The following is a 16,494-nucleotide window of genomic DNA, read 5'->3' on the forward strand; positions in this document are numbered from 1 at the left end:
TGGGAAGAGAGGGAGACAGAAATTCTTGTAAAAACCTGTCTTTCAATGTATTTGTCCTTTCTGACTCTGAAACACAGCCTGACTTGAATGCACAGTAGCAGGGGCAGAGACATATAAGGCTGTAAGCAGAGAAGCTGGGTCTGGATCATGTCTAGCACAAACCCTGTCGGACAAGCACCAAATGATTAAGACATGTAGGAAGCCCCTTAGGCCCTTATTGGAGAATTCTGCCAGGAGAGACACTAAAGAAAATAACAGTACTGTATTGGTAATAAGTTTAGAACTTATTCTACATAAAAGAGAAATATACAACTGAATAACTGGTTAGTACACTGGGGGTTTCATTTAGAAGTTGATATGAAACTAATTCACTTTTTTTTTGTTTACTTGGGTATATCTGCTCGTTATTGCATCAAGTGGCAGAAACTGAGAATTAATAGGTTTCAAGATGTTTCATTGAAGAAACAAATACATTACTCTAGGAGGGGAGTGATTTATTGTGGCGCGTTGTAAGCTCCTCAAAAATAGACACGGAAAACGAGGAACCCTCGTGACGGTCGGCTTACCTACTGCAGGCTGCGGGGTTGAGGATGATGCTGGTTTTTTTAAGCTGCACATTCGCTGGGATCAGCTGCTGGCCAAATTTCTAAACAGAAGAAAACCCAAACAAATTAAGAAAAATTAAAGATAATTGCCTATAATTTAGAACAAAAACGGTGTATAATGTGTATAAAAAAAGTCTACTCTGTAAAGAAATAAATAAAACATCAACTATTTGTATAATACATCAGGGTATTACACAAATAATATACAAGAGGAGTGGGATATATAATTGAATGGTCTCTAATAACTCAAAATGTAATGTCTTTATAGCCAATAAACTTAAAGTAAATGTAAATATCTGATTTATTAAAACTATTCTCCTTAACTTTTCATCTATTTAAAAATTTTAAAAAAACCAAATAAATCTCTCACCAAAGCTTCCTGTCATGCTGCCCTCCGCAATAAATGGTCACTGAAAATATAACCAAAGACACCTGTCAGTCAGCTGTCAATAGAACAGCTACCTTCACTGTCACATCAAATTGGAGGCTGAAGCTGTCTTTCATGAACTAAAATAAATTATTTTAAAGAAACGTCTTCATTTTAAGTTCATGAAAGCTAGGCGAATGGGTGTTAAAAAGGAGACACAGTGCCAACACAAACTATTTGCAGCGAGTGGAGATTCTTTTGCCCATCTTTGCTTACTCGGACCCCTTAATAATATGAATATATAAGTATATTATAAGCAGCCACTAAGTAAATAACGTAGCTAATAGGAAAGATACTGCAGTACACTTTTTTTCAGAAATTACCAAGTACTTATGTTCAAAACGTAATAAAATTATGATTGTAATTATTGACCAATGCAAAATGCCTATTCACAAGTGTTTATCATAGAGCCAATGCCCCCCGTAGGATACTACACAGACCCCGAACACAGACTTCTTCCAGTGATTCCTCGGGGTCTGAATGATTTTCAGCATTTTTGCCATTCTTAGAGAATATACACTGATTTATGATATATAAATATACGATATTACACAGGGCTCACTGGCTGACCTGCGACTTTGTTCTCTATCTAACTATCTTCATTCCATGGTCAGCGTGTGTACGTAAAGCAGTCAAGAAGGAAACATGACAGACTTCGGTTCCCAAACAGATCATCTTGAAATATGAGTTCGTCCTGTATTTTTTTTTATATACTTGTGTAAACATTTTGTCTGTTTTTTCTACTTAAAAGGACAATGAACTGCCTTTTACGTGGTTTGTTTCTTGATGTTGAAGGTTGCGTTGTCTTTTATTAAATCGTATCAAAAATGCTTTTTTTGGGCCAAATGAATTGACAACACTGCAACACCCCCCCCTCGTGACTACATTTCCCAACAGGCAGTGAGAATGTCCCTTTCCAAGCCTCAGTATCACAGGACCTCGCCTAAAGAAAAAAACATAGAGCAGTACATTTTGTCTGACCTCATGTAATTACAGCACTTATGTCTGCATAGAATGAAGTACCATCTTGTAATTTATATAGCCTGTTAACGTAAAGCGAATTGTCAGTGAGGTAGTTATTTTTAAAAAAGCGAATTATTTATTTTCTATCTAGGCACGCATTGGGCAACCGCGGTTTTCCGCCGTGTCAGATTGTGAGGTTTAAGTCAAACATGGAGGTATGACACAGGCCCGGTTTTTGGGATGGAACCGCATAACAGTCTCGCGTTTTGATTGGTCCATGTCTGTCACATGAATATGTCGTCACACGAGTGGAAAAGCGTGCAGGCATTTTTAACATTGTGATCAGATAGAGAGAGTGATCTGCTTTCCACAACCTTACCATTAAAATATAATGTGGTATTACACTGTACTGATATTACAAACTATGATGAATTACTTTATATAAATTATCATGTTATGCACGAATGTAAGAATTGGCTTTCTGTTGTGGTGTACTTTTTTCTTTCAAGTAGCATATATCTATAATCGTTTTTGCGATATATTTTAATATAAAACATATACGCTATTGCAGTTTTGTTACAGGATACATTAGTTTATCTCTAATGTAATCACAGTTTTACATATAGACTGCCCCTGTTTTCATTTACGTCCCAAATTTTGGGCCGCTTTGCTTTTCAGATAATGTCCCAAATTCTGGGCCGCTTTGGTTTTTAGATAACGTCCCAAATTCTGGGCCGCCTTGGTTTTTAGATAACGTCCCAAATTCTGGGCCGCTTTGGTTTTTAGATAACGTCCCAAATTCTGGGCCGCTTTGGTTTTTAGATAACGTCCCAAATTCTGGGCAGCCTTGGTTTTTAGATAACGTCCCAAATTCTGGGCCGCTTTGCATTTCCGAATTCAGCCCAGTTTAGGGGAATCAGCTGACAGCTGTTAAGTCATGCATGCACAGTTTACCATAAACTGGATCGTGAATTCATTTGAGAGTAACCCTTAGTACATTAATCAAAGTTCATGTATTTTTTACTCTCCCCAGAAATCTTTTTTTTTTTTTTTAATGAAAAAAACAAAAATGTAAATGTTAAAAAACGCATTTCTTATTATATGAAGAAACTACAATGCACTGAAATAGATACATGAAAATTAATTTAAGCAGTCGTTTTCCTTTATTAAAGGCTAATATTAAAACACATTTTTGGGAAGGAACGTGGTATTCCGAAAAAAGGACATCTCGTTTTCTTATGTAACGTCCATCAATATATTGTAGTGTTTCAGGTTCTTTTTGGACAGAAATGAGACTGCAACTGTGAGTAGATGACGGCCGTTTATTTTGACAATAATTAAATAATCACAAAATAAAATCATAAAGTGAGGGAAAGGAGACTGGGAGTCGAAAGTGAAAATAAATGACTGTAGTAATTTTTCTTTTACCCTACGCTTCCCAGTCTTTTCCCCGCCCCTCTTGTGCGCAAAACCTGAACTCCAATTCCCCCCCACACACGTGTACCACCATGCAACCCTGGCACGCACACACCACCATGCAACCCCTGCACGCATACACCCACCATGCAACCCCTGCAGGCATACACCCACCATGCAACCCCTGCACGCACACACCACCATGCAACCCCTGCACGCACACACCACCATGCAACCCCTGCACGCACACACCACCATGCAACCCCTGCACGCATACACCCACCATGCAACCCCTGCAGGCATACACCCACCATGCAACCCCTGCACGCACACACCACCATGCAACCCCTGCACGCACACACCACCATGCAACCCTGGCACGCACACACCACCATGCAACCCCTGCACGCACACACCACCATGCAACCCCTGCACGCACACACCACCATGCAACCCCTGCACGCATACACCCACCGTAGCAATTCTTTGCAAAATATATTTTCGGGTATTCAGCCCCATTCATGTCTATGGCAGTGTTATAAAACACATTTTCAGGCATATCTCTCGAAACCGAGCACGTAGAACCACCATTCAAAGTGATATAGACTCGGGGGAGCACCCCAAACCACCCCCTAAAAAGGTGTGGTGGTTCACCCAAAAACTCATGTAATGATGAAAAAATTCACTTTGCCAAGCTGTCCTGGCATTTGAACCATGAAAATGGTGACTCCTTGTGCGGGGCCCCATGGGGCCACAACGCAAAAAAAAAATCAAGTTCCTAACCCCCACAGAACCCGAGATACGCTCTGTCAAAAATGTCCAAAAACTACCCTTTTTGGGGTCATATCTCCATGACCCCGGGGCCTAGAAATCGGGTTGAACTTCCTAGGGTCATGTCTGGGGGTCCTCTTCCACAGGGAGCAACCCGTTTTCAAATGCTACATTTTCAACAAATTTTCACATTTTCAGCATGATGGCATGTCAAGGTTGTATTTCCAATAGCTTTTGAGCTCCAGGTTGGCAAAAAAAGTCTAAACTGGTGTCCTTTCTAGCTGGGGACACGTCGCTTGGAGGGATCGACAGGGGCCCCGAGGTGGACCTCCATACCGATTTTCAAGTCTTGGGGACCCCCGGAACCCGAGATACAGCACCCTGAAAAATGTCTATGGGAAATCCCATTATAAAACCCCTTTGGGGCAACGCCCACCATCTGGCGGTGGGGTGACGTTTGAACCTGTGGCTGATGTCTTTCATTAGCTAAGACTCTTGTGCACGCAAAGAATGTCCTGAGTTTGTTGGCCCAGGGGTCGTGGAGATACGGGTACGATAAGAGACCACCCCCTTCCCTATGGCAAATCCCATTATAAAAACACCATCGGGGTAAGGCTCAGCTAATGGCGGTCGTGGGTCTTACGAACTCGAAGGAACCCATTTTCTTTAGCTAAGATTGTTGTGCATCTAAAAAGAGTACAGAAGCACCCATTTAAGTCCATTCCAAGTGTTTTGTGATCACAGTATCAGCCTGAGTGTATCGGAGCACAGTTTTGCACCAAAAGCGAGGGGAGGCGAAAAAATGCACTATATACCCTATTCTTTAAGATATCACTTTGCAGTGCAAATTTGAGGAACGCAACCACTTAGCAACTTGCAAATTGGTACTGCAATTTAAAGGCCTGTAGTGTCAGACTAGTAGTGCCTAACTGATTCAAGTGTTTTTGGAATGATTTGTTGTTTTGTCCTAAACCAGCAGTTTGTCACCCAGATTTATTAAATAAACGTGGGGGGGGAAGGGGGGTCATCAGATTATTCTCCATTTTATTGTAACTGAGGTACCATTCAGTTGAGCGAAAATTGTAAAGGGGTACTCGAGCTGAAACCTCCAGATAGAAGGGCTACAGTTTCAAAAAAAGGTTGAAAACCCCTGACCTACAGTATAAATGATCAGGAATAGATAAGGGAAATGCTGACTAATACAATACAATAGGATTTATTTGAAGTTGTTGAAGGGCACTGGTCTCTTAAACCCAGAAGTTCTGATAAACCCCTATGCCTCACTATATATTGATGGACATTACATAAGCAAATGAGATGACCTTCTTTTTTTTTGGTATACCATGTTCCTAAATGTTTTCTGAGGAGAGTAAAAAATACATTAACTTTGATTCATGTATTCTTAAATGAATTAACGGTCCAGTTTATGGTAAACTGTGCATGCATGACTTAGAAACTCGGCTGTCAGCTAAGCAGAATATCTCAAAAACTGGCCTGAATTCGAAAATGCAGAATTCGGAACGTTATCTGAAAACCAGAGCAGCCCAGAAATTGGGATGTTATCAAAGCGGCCCAGAATTTGGGACGTTATCTAAAAACCAAAGCGGCCCAGAATTTGGGACGTTATCTAAAAATCAAAGCGGCCCAGAATTTGGGACGTTATCTAAAAACCAAAGCGGCCCAGAATTTGGGATGTTATCTGCAAACCAAATCGGCCCAGAATTTGGGACATTATCTGAAAAGTAAAGCGGCCCAGAATTTGGGACGTAAATGAAAACAGGGGCAGTCTATATGTAAAACTGTGATTACATTAGAGATAAACTAATGTATCCTGTAACAAAACTGCAATAGCGTATATGTTTTATTTTAAAATATATCGCAAAAACGATTATAGATATATGCTACTTGAAAGAAAAAAGTACACCACCACAGAAAGCCAATTCTTACATTCGTGCATAACATGATAATTTATATAAAGTAATTCCTCATAGTTTGTAATATCAGTACAGTGTAATACAACATTATATTTTAATGGTAAGGTTGTGGAAAGCAGATCACTCTCTCTATCTGATCACAATGTTAAAAATGCCTGCACGCTTTTCCACTCGTGTGACGACATATTCATGTGACAGACATGGACCAATCAAAACGCGAGACTGTTATGCGGTTCCATCCCAAAAACCGGGCCTGTGTCTCATACCTCCAAACATGGAAGGGCAGATGGCGGTTTTTGAATTTATGCTTTTAAATTAATAACGACTTGGTTACTTTATTTTACGCTGATTAATTTATTCCGTAACTGGGTTATATTTGTGTTGCTCTGTGGCGTGGTCGTTCCGTACCGGTGCATCAAACACAGACTGAGGTTAATGTGGATCATTCCATCTGCAACAACATGGGGCGGGGAAGAGGCACCGTGCAGAATTCGTGTTGTTTTTGAAACCTAAAAAAGTACTACCCACCGCAACATGAATGTAAAAAGTAAGCTACGAGTTGTTAGACGTAAGTGGGCTATGTGTGTGTGTCGAACTGAAACTTAATTCTCAGTTACTCTGGTTCGCTACGTGGGAAGTTTACACACACACACTAAATCACAATGAAGTAACAGATCATACTATGTATTTTTAGAGAACAGGCCTGTATTATTAAAAGTCGAGTTTAGAAGTAGCCTCTTCTTGTTCCTAGGGTTGTCACGGTCTTGCCTTCAAGTAACACCACTCGAAGTGATAGAGCCACTGTAATGCTTTCATATAGAGGCAGAGATACCCGGATTCATTATAACAGACTTGGAAGAAAGGGTTAAATGACTTTTCACCATATAATTTCTGAGATATATTTAGCAGCTGTTAATAAAACCTGCTACAACACGCCTCCTTATTCTTACTGCTAATACCTACTTGTATAGGTAGTGTTGCGAACTTCAAAAAACCAAATCATAGACAGAATAGAAAAACTACTTGTGGTTTGCAATTTACTTCATATGCACATGTCTGTAATGTTTTACCTGTATAACGACCCTGAGTGGAGGGCTATGTGCATGCAGTAACGTACACCCCCCACCACAACTGTAAGTTCAAGATTAGCGCTATTAGTATAACGCTATCATGCCGATATCAACAGTATATATAGAGAATAGTAACTATAGAATAAGACGTGGCAATGACTAGTGTAATGAAAATTGGATACATTGTACAATGTTTGACCTAGATGTCATTAGGTAAACAAATGAGGTGTTGGTATATTAAAATCACTCTTCTGTGTGTGGAATAACTTGTTTTTTCAAGATATATGAGTAATGCAGTTGGACTGATGTACAGACAGAGATTCTCATATAGGGTCCATAGGATATAAAAAATATTGTATCTCAGAGGGAGTCGTTATACTACATTCTTGCTTTATTAACGTCGGGGCATCAGTGTGTCTAAAGCACTGAAGAACGGCACTGCACGTATGCTATACACAAAGAAAATTTGTGAAAATTATTGCAAAACGAAGCACTGTAATATTAGGCAATTTACAAAACAGTATTCCAAAAGCAGTTCTTGTCGTGTTTTCTCAGTCCATGCTAAAGTAATATTTGCACCGTGTTAACCCGAGACAGAAACAAGAAGAAAGCGCACACAAACTGGCTTTGGAGATTCGTGAAAAAATCTTGTTTCAGCTTTTGAACGCTACAGTAATTGTTTTCTTTAACATGGTTAAAGTGGGCAGTTACGTGAATCGACAGCATGTAAAAATTGAAACTGAATTCAACCATACAGTCTTTTTTTCTGTAACTGAATCCATTCTGTCCTGCTAAGAGTTGAATTTACTGTTTTAGACCCATAATAAAATGTCCTTTGATCAGTTTCCATTGGTACCGTTCAGTTGGTAGCAGCATGTGGAAATGACACATGCCAGAGGTCCATCGATTAAGATAATGCGTTATTTTCAGGTAGTCTGTTATATCTTCACTTCCTAAGGTTAAGGTAAAGTAAATCATACACTAATTGCAACATGTAGCAAAGCAATGGCTTGTGGTAAGCTACAGCTTATTGTACACGAATTGCAACATGTAACAAAGCAATGGCTCATGGCAGCCCAAGAGCAGCGAGCAGAAGGAAAAGGTGAGGAAGGCGAGTGCAGATTGCATTTCCGTCCAGGGCCACCAGGGGACCCGGCTGCTCTCCGAGGCCTTCATCCTGAGCGACCTCTTCAACATCGGAGAGCTGGCCACGCTGGAGCTGCTGCTGGCAGGTAACGGGGATGGGCAGGGCGGGGTTATGTGTGCCAGAACACACCAGGTCATTTATCCCTGTCCGTATTGCATAACACTAAATGGATCTAATTTCACTCTTCAGTACTGCAGACAATTACTTTTTTTTGTACAAGACATCTTTTAAAGCCAAAAAAAGCAAGTCTCGTTTGTTATTTAGAACTCTAGTATATACCAAGTAAAACAAAATAAAAATCATCAATGAAATTCACCCTAGCATTTGTCTGGTAAAATGATGTGGCTTTCTCTATCAAATGTTACACAGTAAGGAAAACTCATCACCTACATAAAAAATGAAAATAATACTTGCTATTTGTTAGTTTTATAAAGTGGCGTATATTTTGAACTTGTGTTTTCCCTGGTTCCTTCCTCCTTTCTCTTATTTTGATGCCAGGAGAGCACCAGCAGGCTCATTTCCCTGGCCTGACTCGTGGTCTGGTCGCTGTCCTGCTCTACTGGGATGGGAAGAGATGCATTGCTAACTCACTACGATCCCTGATCCAGTCTTGGCGCAGCAAGACCTTCACCCTGGAGCTCAGGTTAGCACCCCTCCCTGCTTTTTACTACAGTTTACCTTTTTGTTTGGATGCACTGCAAATTGTTTGCGCTGGGATAAATATTCAGCTATTCAAACAGTCACTGCTTGACAAATATTTGGATGCAAAAAACATTCTGAGCCACCAGGGCTGAACAGATACTTGAAAAACCAGAGCGGTTCCATGTTAACATTCATTAAATGGAATAAAAAGTTAACTACACAGCACAGTTCAAAGTCTAATTGTTTTGTACCGATCAATAACCATCTGACAGTGATTTTAGTACAGAACCTGTCATGATCAAACTAACTAAAACCACTCCTATTTTATCTGCGATTTTGTGTCTTACCTTGTTTTTACCTGTTTTGATATCAAATAAATTTGATTTGAACCTCTGACTAACCTTGACAAAAAAGACATCTCCCAGCTTACGCAATGGTTGATTAGCTGTTAATGTAGGCCTAAGGAAATAGCCGATAAATCAGTGGTATTTGCTAGTTTCACAGCATATTATCTGTTAGTTTATGGCACCACCTATCTGTACAGCAATGAAATGAAAATTTGCTTCAAAGCGACATTGAATTCACTAAACTTTGAAGTTAATTTCCATCGATTGGCAATCAATGGTATCGATTTGGGCAAACAAGAGGGGCAGATTTTCTTAAGTATATTTTTTAAAAGACTTGTTTCATTTATAATACCTGCTGGCAAAAACAAGTTCAACAGAGTGAACAGTCATCAGTATCTGCACCAGACCTGGGGTCAATCACAATTGTAATTGTGCAATTCGTAATATATTGCAATTGTAGTTAAACTATATAATTGATTGATTACAGTTCAGTTGCACATTTATCTGTCATTCAACAATTTTCTTGTATTTAACAACTTTTGGTGACCCCATTTGATTGAAAAAAATAAGTTAGATAGTATGCTTCTGTATTTGTACCTGTGATTATTGCTGGGTTAATTACAATAAATAGAGTAAACATATTCATGTGTGTAGTTTGTTACTTTTTAGTATAATTATGACAGCATGATTGTAACTGTAATTGAACAAAACAGCCTTGTAATTCTGCTGTAATTGTATTTAATATTATAATTGACACCAGGGTATAGATATTAACAGTATTAGTACTGTAGAAAAGTGATGCAAACCTTGCTCTAAATCAAAAACTTAATGCGTATTTTTGTGTTTTATTTTATGTGGCGAATATATAGTCCAGAAGGGAAGAGTTGAGTTTTACAGGTGTTGCCTGAAGAGGTGTGTCTTGAGGAGGCGCCGGAAGGTGGTGAGGGACTGGGCAGTCCTGGCATCCATAGGAAGGTCGTACCACCACTGCGGAGCGAGGGTGGAGAATGAGCGGGCTTTTGAGGCAGGGGAGCGTAGAGGAGGTACAGCCAGTCTTCTAGTGCAGACGGAGCGGATAGGTCGGGTTGGGGTGTAGGGAGAGATGAGGGTCTGGAGGTAGCTGGGTGCAGTCTAGTCAAGGCGGTAGGCGAGTACAAGCGTTTTGAACTGGTGATCGGGAACCAGTGGAGTGAGCGCAGCAGTGGAGTAGCGTGGGAGAAATGAGGCAGAGAAGACCAGGCGAGCAGCGGAGTTCTGGATGAGCTGGAGCGGACGGGTGGCAGATGCAGGGAGGCCGGCCAGGAGGCAGTTGCAGTAGTCTAGGCGGAAGAGTACCAGGACCTGCAGCAGATCAAGATTAAATGGATTTAAATTGGCCACAGTTAGAATTGTGGGCTGGGAGAACTCAATCTTTCCAACTGATGGTGGATGTGTGGAAGTGGGGCAGCAGTGTGGCGTAGTGGTTAGGGCTCTGGACTCTTGACCGGAGGGTCGTGGGTTCAGTCCCAGGTGGGGGACACTGCTGCTGTACCCTTGAGCAAGGTACTTTACCTAGATTGCTCCAGTAAAAACCCAACTGTATAAATGGGTAATTGTATGTAAAAATAATGTGATATCTTGTAACAATTGTAAGTCGTCCTGGATAAGGGCGTCTGCTAAGAAATAAATAATAATAATAATAATAACAATAATGTTAACCCTTTCAGGACCAATCATTTTTCAGTGGGATGCTCCCCCAGGACCAGGCGCTTTTTGGCTGTAGCTGACTCTCTTCCTATACAAATTCACTAAAAATCTATTTTTTACAATAGCATCTTGCAAATGGTGTCCTTTTTTCAGAACACTCTGGGGAACATTATAAGTACTTCAGAAACCATACAAACTTTTTTTTTCAACATAATATTTGTGTTGTTTTTTTTATTTAAGTAATTTTTATAATGTATTCTGCTTAGAGATACATTTATAAAAACGTGTTATTCTATGACCCGAGGGACCTTACAGTACTTGCTGAAAAATATTGTTGTTTGGGCAGATTACAAGACATTGTTTCACCTGACTTATTGCAATGACGTAATACACATTTATTCTCAGGGTAAGCATTAATGGACACTACTCTCGATTTATTTTCTCAAAATAAATATTTATAAATAAAATAATACATTTAGTTCATGAAATAGCATATGCTTATATCCACTCGTTTCTTGATATTTATAAATGTTGTAAAAACATATATATTAAAACATGAGACAGGATAAATGTTCTAATATAATTGTAAGTCAAATACATCAGATTTATAGTTTTCCCCCTTTTTTATTTGCTCTAAACAAGTTCTTGTGATGTTTTGTTTCTGCCTGGCTGCTGTAAACTGTCTCCACCAAACGTGTCACAATCACAGTCCTAGAAGCCCACTTAAGTATGGTTGTGTTAACACGGTCGCGGTCCTTAAAGAGTTAATTAATGAGTTTACAATGTAACAGATGTCAAAGGCAGGCTTTAAATCTCCAACTGCAGAAACAATGATGTAGGCTGAATTGTGATACATAAAGGAGATGTTTTACTTGTGTAACATCCGGTGCAGATTGGATTGGAACTGGCAGCATTCCCAGTTTGATTTGGAACAAGAGGAGATTTAGTTTTACTGACTGGTTTCCTGATGCACATGGAAATGTGTCTAAACAAGCTGTTGATGTTGTGAAGGTATTCCTGGGATAAGCTTATCATAACACAATTCTGCAAATTAATCTAGAAACAGTGCAAAGAAAAGCAACCAGAATTATCCCGGGTTTAAAAGGCATGTCGTATGCAGACAGGCTAAAAGAATTGAATCTATTCAGTCTTGAACAAAGAAGACTACGTGGTGATCTGATTCAAGCATTCGAAATCCTAAAAGGTATAGACAATGTCGACCCAGGGGACTTTTTTGACCTGAAAAAAGAAACAAGGACCAGGGGTCACAAATGGAGATTAGATAAAGGGGCATTCAGAAAAGAAAATAGGATGCACTTTTTTACACAGAGAATTGTGAGGGTCTGGAACCAACTCTCCAGTAATGTTGTTGAAGCTGACACCCTGGTATCCTTCTAGAAGCTGCTTGATGAGATTCTGGGATCAATAAGCTACTAACAACCAAATGAGCTACTAACAACCAAATGGGCTGAATGACCTCCTCTCGTTTGTAAACTTTCTAAATGTTTGCTTAATTTTACAATGACATTTCTTGACTATTTTCACCCTATCCACCTGAAGTAGTTGGCATGGTGAGTGGATTATTCTGTATTTAAGTATCTTTTGTTCATGCTGTATCTCCTCCTCTTTTGATTGACAGCTGTTTCATAGAGTCCTGGTTGCAGAAGTTAATGCCCTGCAGGGAATGGCAGCCATTGGACAGCGGCCTTTACTGCTGGAGGCAAGTCAGAGCGGTTAAAACTCTTTATCCATTGGGATGGATCAGTGTCTGTTGGGATGAGATACCTTAGTGGCTAATATAGATTTAAACGACCTCATATGCCATTGTTGACGGTGTAAAAGACATCTAAAACATGTATTATTGCACACCTCAAAAAATATCTGTAGAAACCATGCATTTAACCTAATTGTATATGTATATACAATATAATCACCATACATTAATTAAAAATTCACTACTAATTTATCTGACGTGTGTATGTTTAGTTTTTTTTTTTGTATCTTTAAGGAGTGAAAGTTTGTTTTACTGTCCCTATACCATTCTGTAAGCCAGGAGCTGCTCTTTAGTTTTTTAGTTCCTTGCTGTAGATATATCAATGTCTTTATACTCATAAGACCAACTAGTGCACATCCAGCAAACAAAAGGAATCAAGGTGGCGGGTGAAGTCAGATGAAAGCACATAAACAGCTTGAAAAAAATGCTGTTTGAGCAGCTGCAATAAGAACCATTCAGAATAATTACAAACATCATAAAATAGTAATGGCCAGTAAAGGTACTTATTCTTAAGGTTTTCTTTTGGTTTTTTAATGTTATTTTATGTAATAGGGGAACAAAAGAGACCTACTGTAACTCAGCCTGTTGGTGTAACCAGTTAGCAAAACAAAAATAGCAAGGTGTAATTAAAATCCCTAAGAGCAGCTTTGCTGGTCTAAGCTCAGTGTAGTTCACTTGTATTGCTGTCTTTCCTTGTTTGTGTAGCACAGATGTTAGCTGTTCTGTTGTCTTTGTTAAGGAGGTGAACTTGGTCCTGCAGCACGTTGTGGAGCGGACCCGCATGCGGCAGAGCCTGAGTGCCAAGCGGCACACCCTGCAGTTCTAGCGCAACCTGGTGGAGACGGTGCTCACTGCCTGCCCCCAGGACCTCATCCCCACTGAGGACAGGCAGCTCATCATCAGGGACCTGCTTCTGGACCTGCACGACAAGGTGGGCTTCACTGAGCGGCTCTTTCAGACTCGGGACTAACATCTTTGAGTATCAGATTGTCAGGGTATATGGAGGTTTCTGCACGGCACACTTACATTTCTGTGTGTATCTGGAGAATCGCTTATCCAGTTGTCATGAAAGTGGATATTAACTTTTTTCAGGATCTTGGGATAGATGGAGGTGCCTGTCTGTCCGTAGCTCTGTCTAATTGTGATTTAAACATTTCATTGACATTTCTTATTCTTTAATATTCTATACCAACTTTTTAATTATACTGACCATCACACAGGAACGTATCAATCTTTTACTTGGAGTTGTTTTTGCTTGTGTTGCTTTGGGTCCTAAAATATGAATATTCAAAGAAGGGATGTAAAGATTACGATTTTCCTGAACTGAAACCATAATTTGCATAAAATTCCGAACTGAATGACACAGACAGGTGATTTCAGCACTAAGCTGGAGGCGTTTTCAGGAGCTCATCACACACACTGCTGCATGTTATTATTATTATTATTATTATTATTATTATTATTATTATTTATTTCTTAGCAGACGCCCTTATCCAGTTGACAGTTCATAGTCGCATAATTTTAATATGATAACATAAATCAAGTGTTATGATTTATTCTGACAGCTCTCAGTAGGAATAACTATGGCCTCAAATGGCTGTTTTCTTTTTAGGTTTCTAAAATGGTTTGTTGATGAAAGGTGCTGGTGCTACTAGCAGGCACACCCTAACTTAAACCCTTTGTTCGAGAAATTCATCCTAAAAAATGAAAAGCTGAAGCTGGAAGTTTTTGAGTGGGCCTGAGTTGTAGCTTTAGTTTTTTGCTGACATCAGTTTAGGTGACAATTATAAATATTTCCTCATCAAAATGCTGCCAAACATCAGTCACTTAAAGCTAGCATGTTGATTAAATAATTCGAATTTTGAAAACCATGAGCTGCAGTTCTACTCAGACGTGACTTACACTTACAACGGAGTAACAATGGGGGTACCAGGAAAATAATAATAAAAAAGTCTGTTTCATAATACTTAATTTTATTCTTTCTACATTGTCTAATTCTATAATACATTGGTATGAGTGATGCAATAACACTGTATGGCGCTCATCTAACAGTTTTAAAAGTAAATGGCATGTGTGCAATAACTTATGTCCTGTTTCCTTGGCTGCACAGATGCAGTTCGGTGTTTTGGTTTTGACCTTTCATTTTGGTTTTACCGAAAAAACAGCTGAAAGAATTGATAAAAAAACTTAACTGATCATAACCGACTTGCATCCCTAATTCAAAGGATGCACTTTCATATTGGTATCTGTGCTTTTTCTGAACACACTGTTCTCGCTGTCACACGCCATACATGTGTCTTAGGGACTTTATTCAGCGTTTGCACTGCAGGTTCTTTTTGTGCCCTTCTGCTTACGGAATCTCAATTTTTTATTTTAAAGCATAAAACTAACTGTGTTTTTGGATTAAGTGATAAATCCTAGAAATGAGACCTGTGGTCCAGTACCTACCTGTACTCACACCTGTCTGATACTGCTCCCCTTGCTCTTCACCATGTGATATTGCTCCCTTTTGCTGCTCCCCTTGCTCTTCACCAGTCTGATACTGCTCCCCTTGCTGCTCCGCTCACACCAGTCTGATACTGCTCCCCTTGCTCTTCACCAGTGGTAGCTAGCGCAGTTTTCACCCTCACTGCCCACCTCAGCCAGTCTGTGCGTACAGAGGGGATCACGACCTCAGGATTTGCCTCCATCACCAACTCTGCGCTGCACCTCATCCTCAGAAAACTGTTGGACTTCATCCTTTGTACTGGTAGGAAATCTCTTGGATAGGGGTTGGTATGTCCAGAGCTGCAGACTTCACAGTATAGTTCAGAATGTCTGCTATTTGGACGATGAGATTTAGACCTTTGGTTCGATAGTCCACTTCCTCTTAAAGTAATTGTAGCTAACAAAAGAATCCTTATATTTCTTTGTATTTCCATTCGCTAGTTTCAAATGTGCATTTTTAAAAGAAACACGTGTTATAGTAAATATGTATTTTCATTTTAAAACATGTTATCTGGTACTGTTCTAGGTTAAAGAAAGTTGTCAGTTTATTTGCTTTATTCTCAAGATAACTGATAATAAAAAAGGTTTGTTTGCCTTTTATACTATTTTAAACAACAACAATAAAAAATAGCAAAATGGCAAATTCATTCTCAAAATCCAAGAATGCAACTTCTTTTAATCAAGCCGTGTCATTTAAGGAGTCATGGGGTGTTGGGGGGCCTCACAAGCAGTCCTTTTGATTGCTCTTTTGTGTCTCTCAGGATATTGACCCCTACATAAGAGGCTGTGTGGTCCAGTGGTTAAAGAAATGGGCTTGTAACCAGGAGGTCCCCGGTTCAAATCCCACCTCAGCCACTTACTCATAGTGTGACCCTGAGCAAGTCACTTAACCTCCTTGTGCTCCGTCTTTCGGGTGAGACGTAATTGTAAGTGACTCTGCAGCTGATGCATAGTTCACACACCCTAGTCTCTGTAAGTCGCCTTGGATAAAGGCGTCTGCTAAATAAACAAATAATAATAATAATAATTAATAATAATAATACAGTAGAAATAAACTTGATATATATATATATATATATATATATATATATATATATATATATATATATATATATATATATATATATATGTTTGAGGTCCACGTCTTCATAAAAGCTTACAGTTGGTGTATATGATTCTATTTTTGGGACCCTATGTGTGTATATATAGTAATATGTGTTTCCAG

The 16,494-nt window shown here is 39.4% G+C and overlaps 1 long non-coding RNA gene across 1 annotated transcript; it reads left to right on the forward strand.

Moving 5' to 3' along the window:
• Positions 1-6,340: 6,340 nt before the first annotated feature.
• On the forward strand, positions 6,341-12,729 carry LOC117415826 (uncharacterized). The gene is made up of 3 exons (XR_004546462.3): positions 6,341-8,418; positions 8,832-8,976; positions 12,648-12,729. It is a non-coding gene; the product is annotated as an uncharacterized LOC117415826 (long non-coding RNA).
• The last annotated feature ends 3,765 nt before the right edge of the window (positions 12,730-16,494 follow it).

This window comes from Acipenser ruthenus, chromosome 7 (assembly GCF_902713425.1).
Source record: "Acipenser ruthenus chromosome 7, fAciRut3.2 maternal haplotype, whole genome shotgun sequence".
Classification (NCBI taxonomy): Eukaryota; Metazoa; Chordata; class Actinopteri; order Acipenseriformes; family Acipenseridae; genus Acipenser; species Acipenser ruthenus.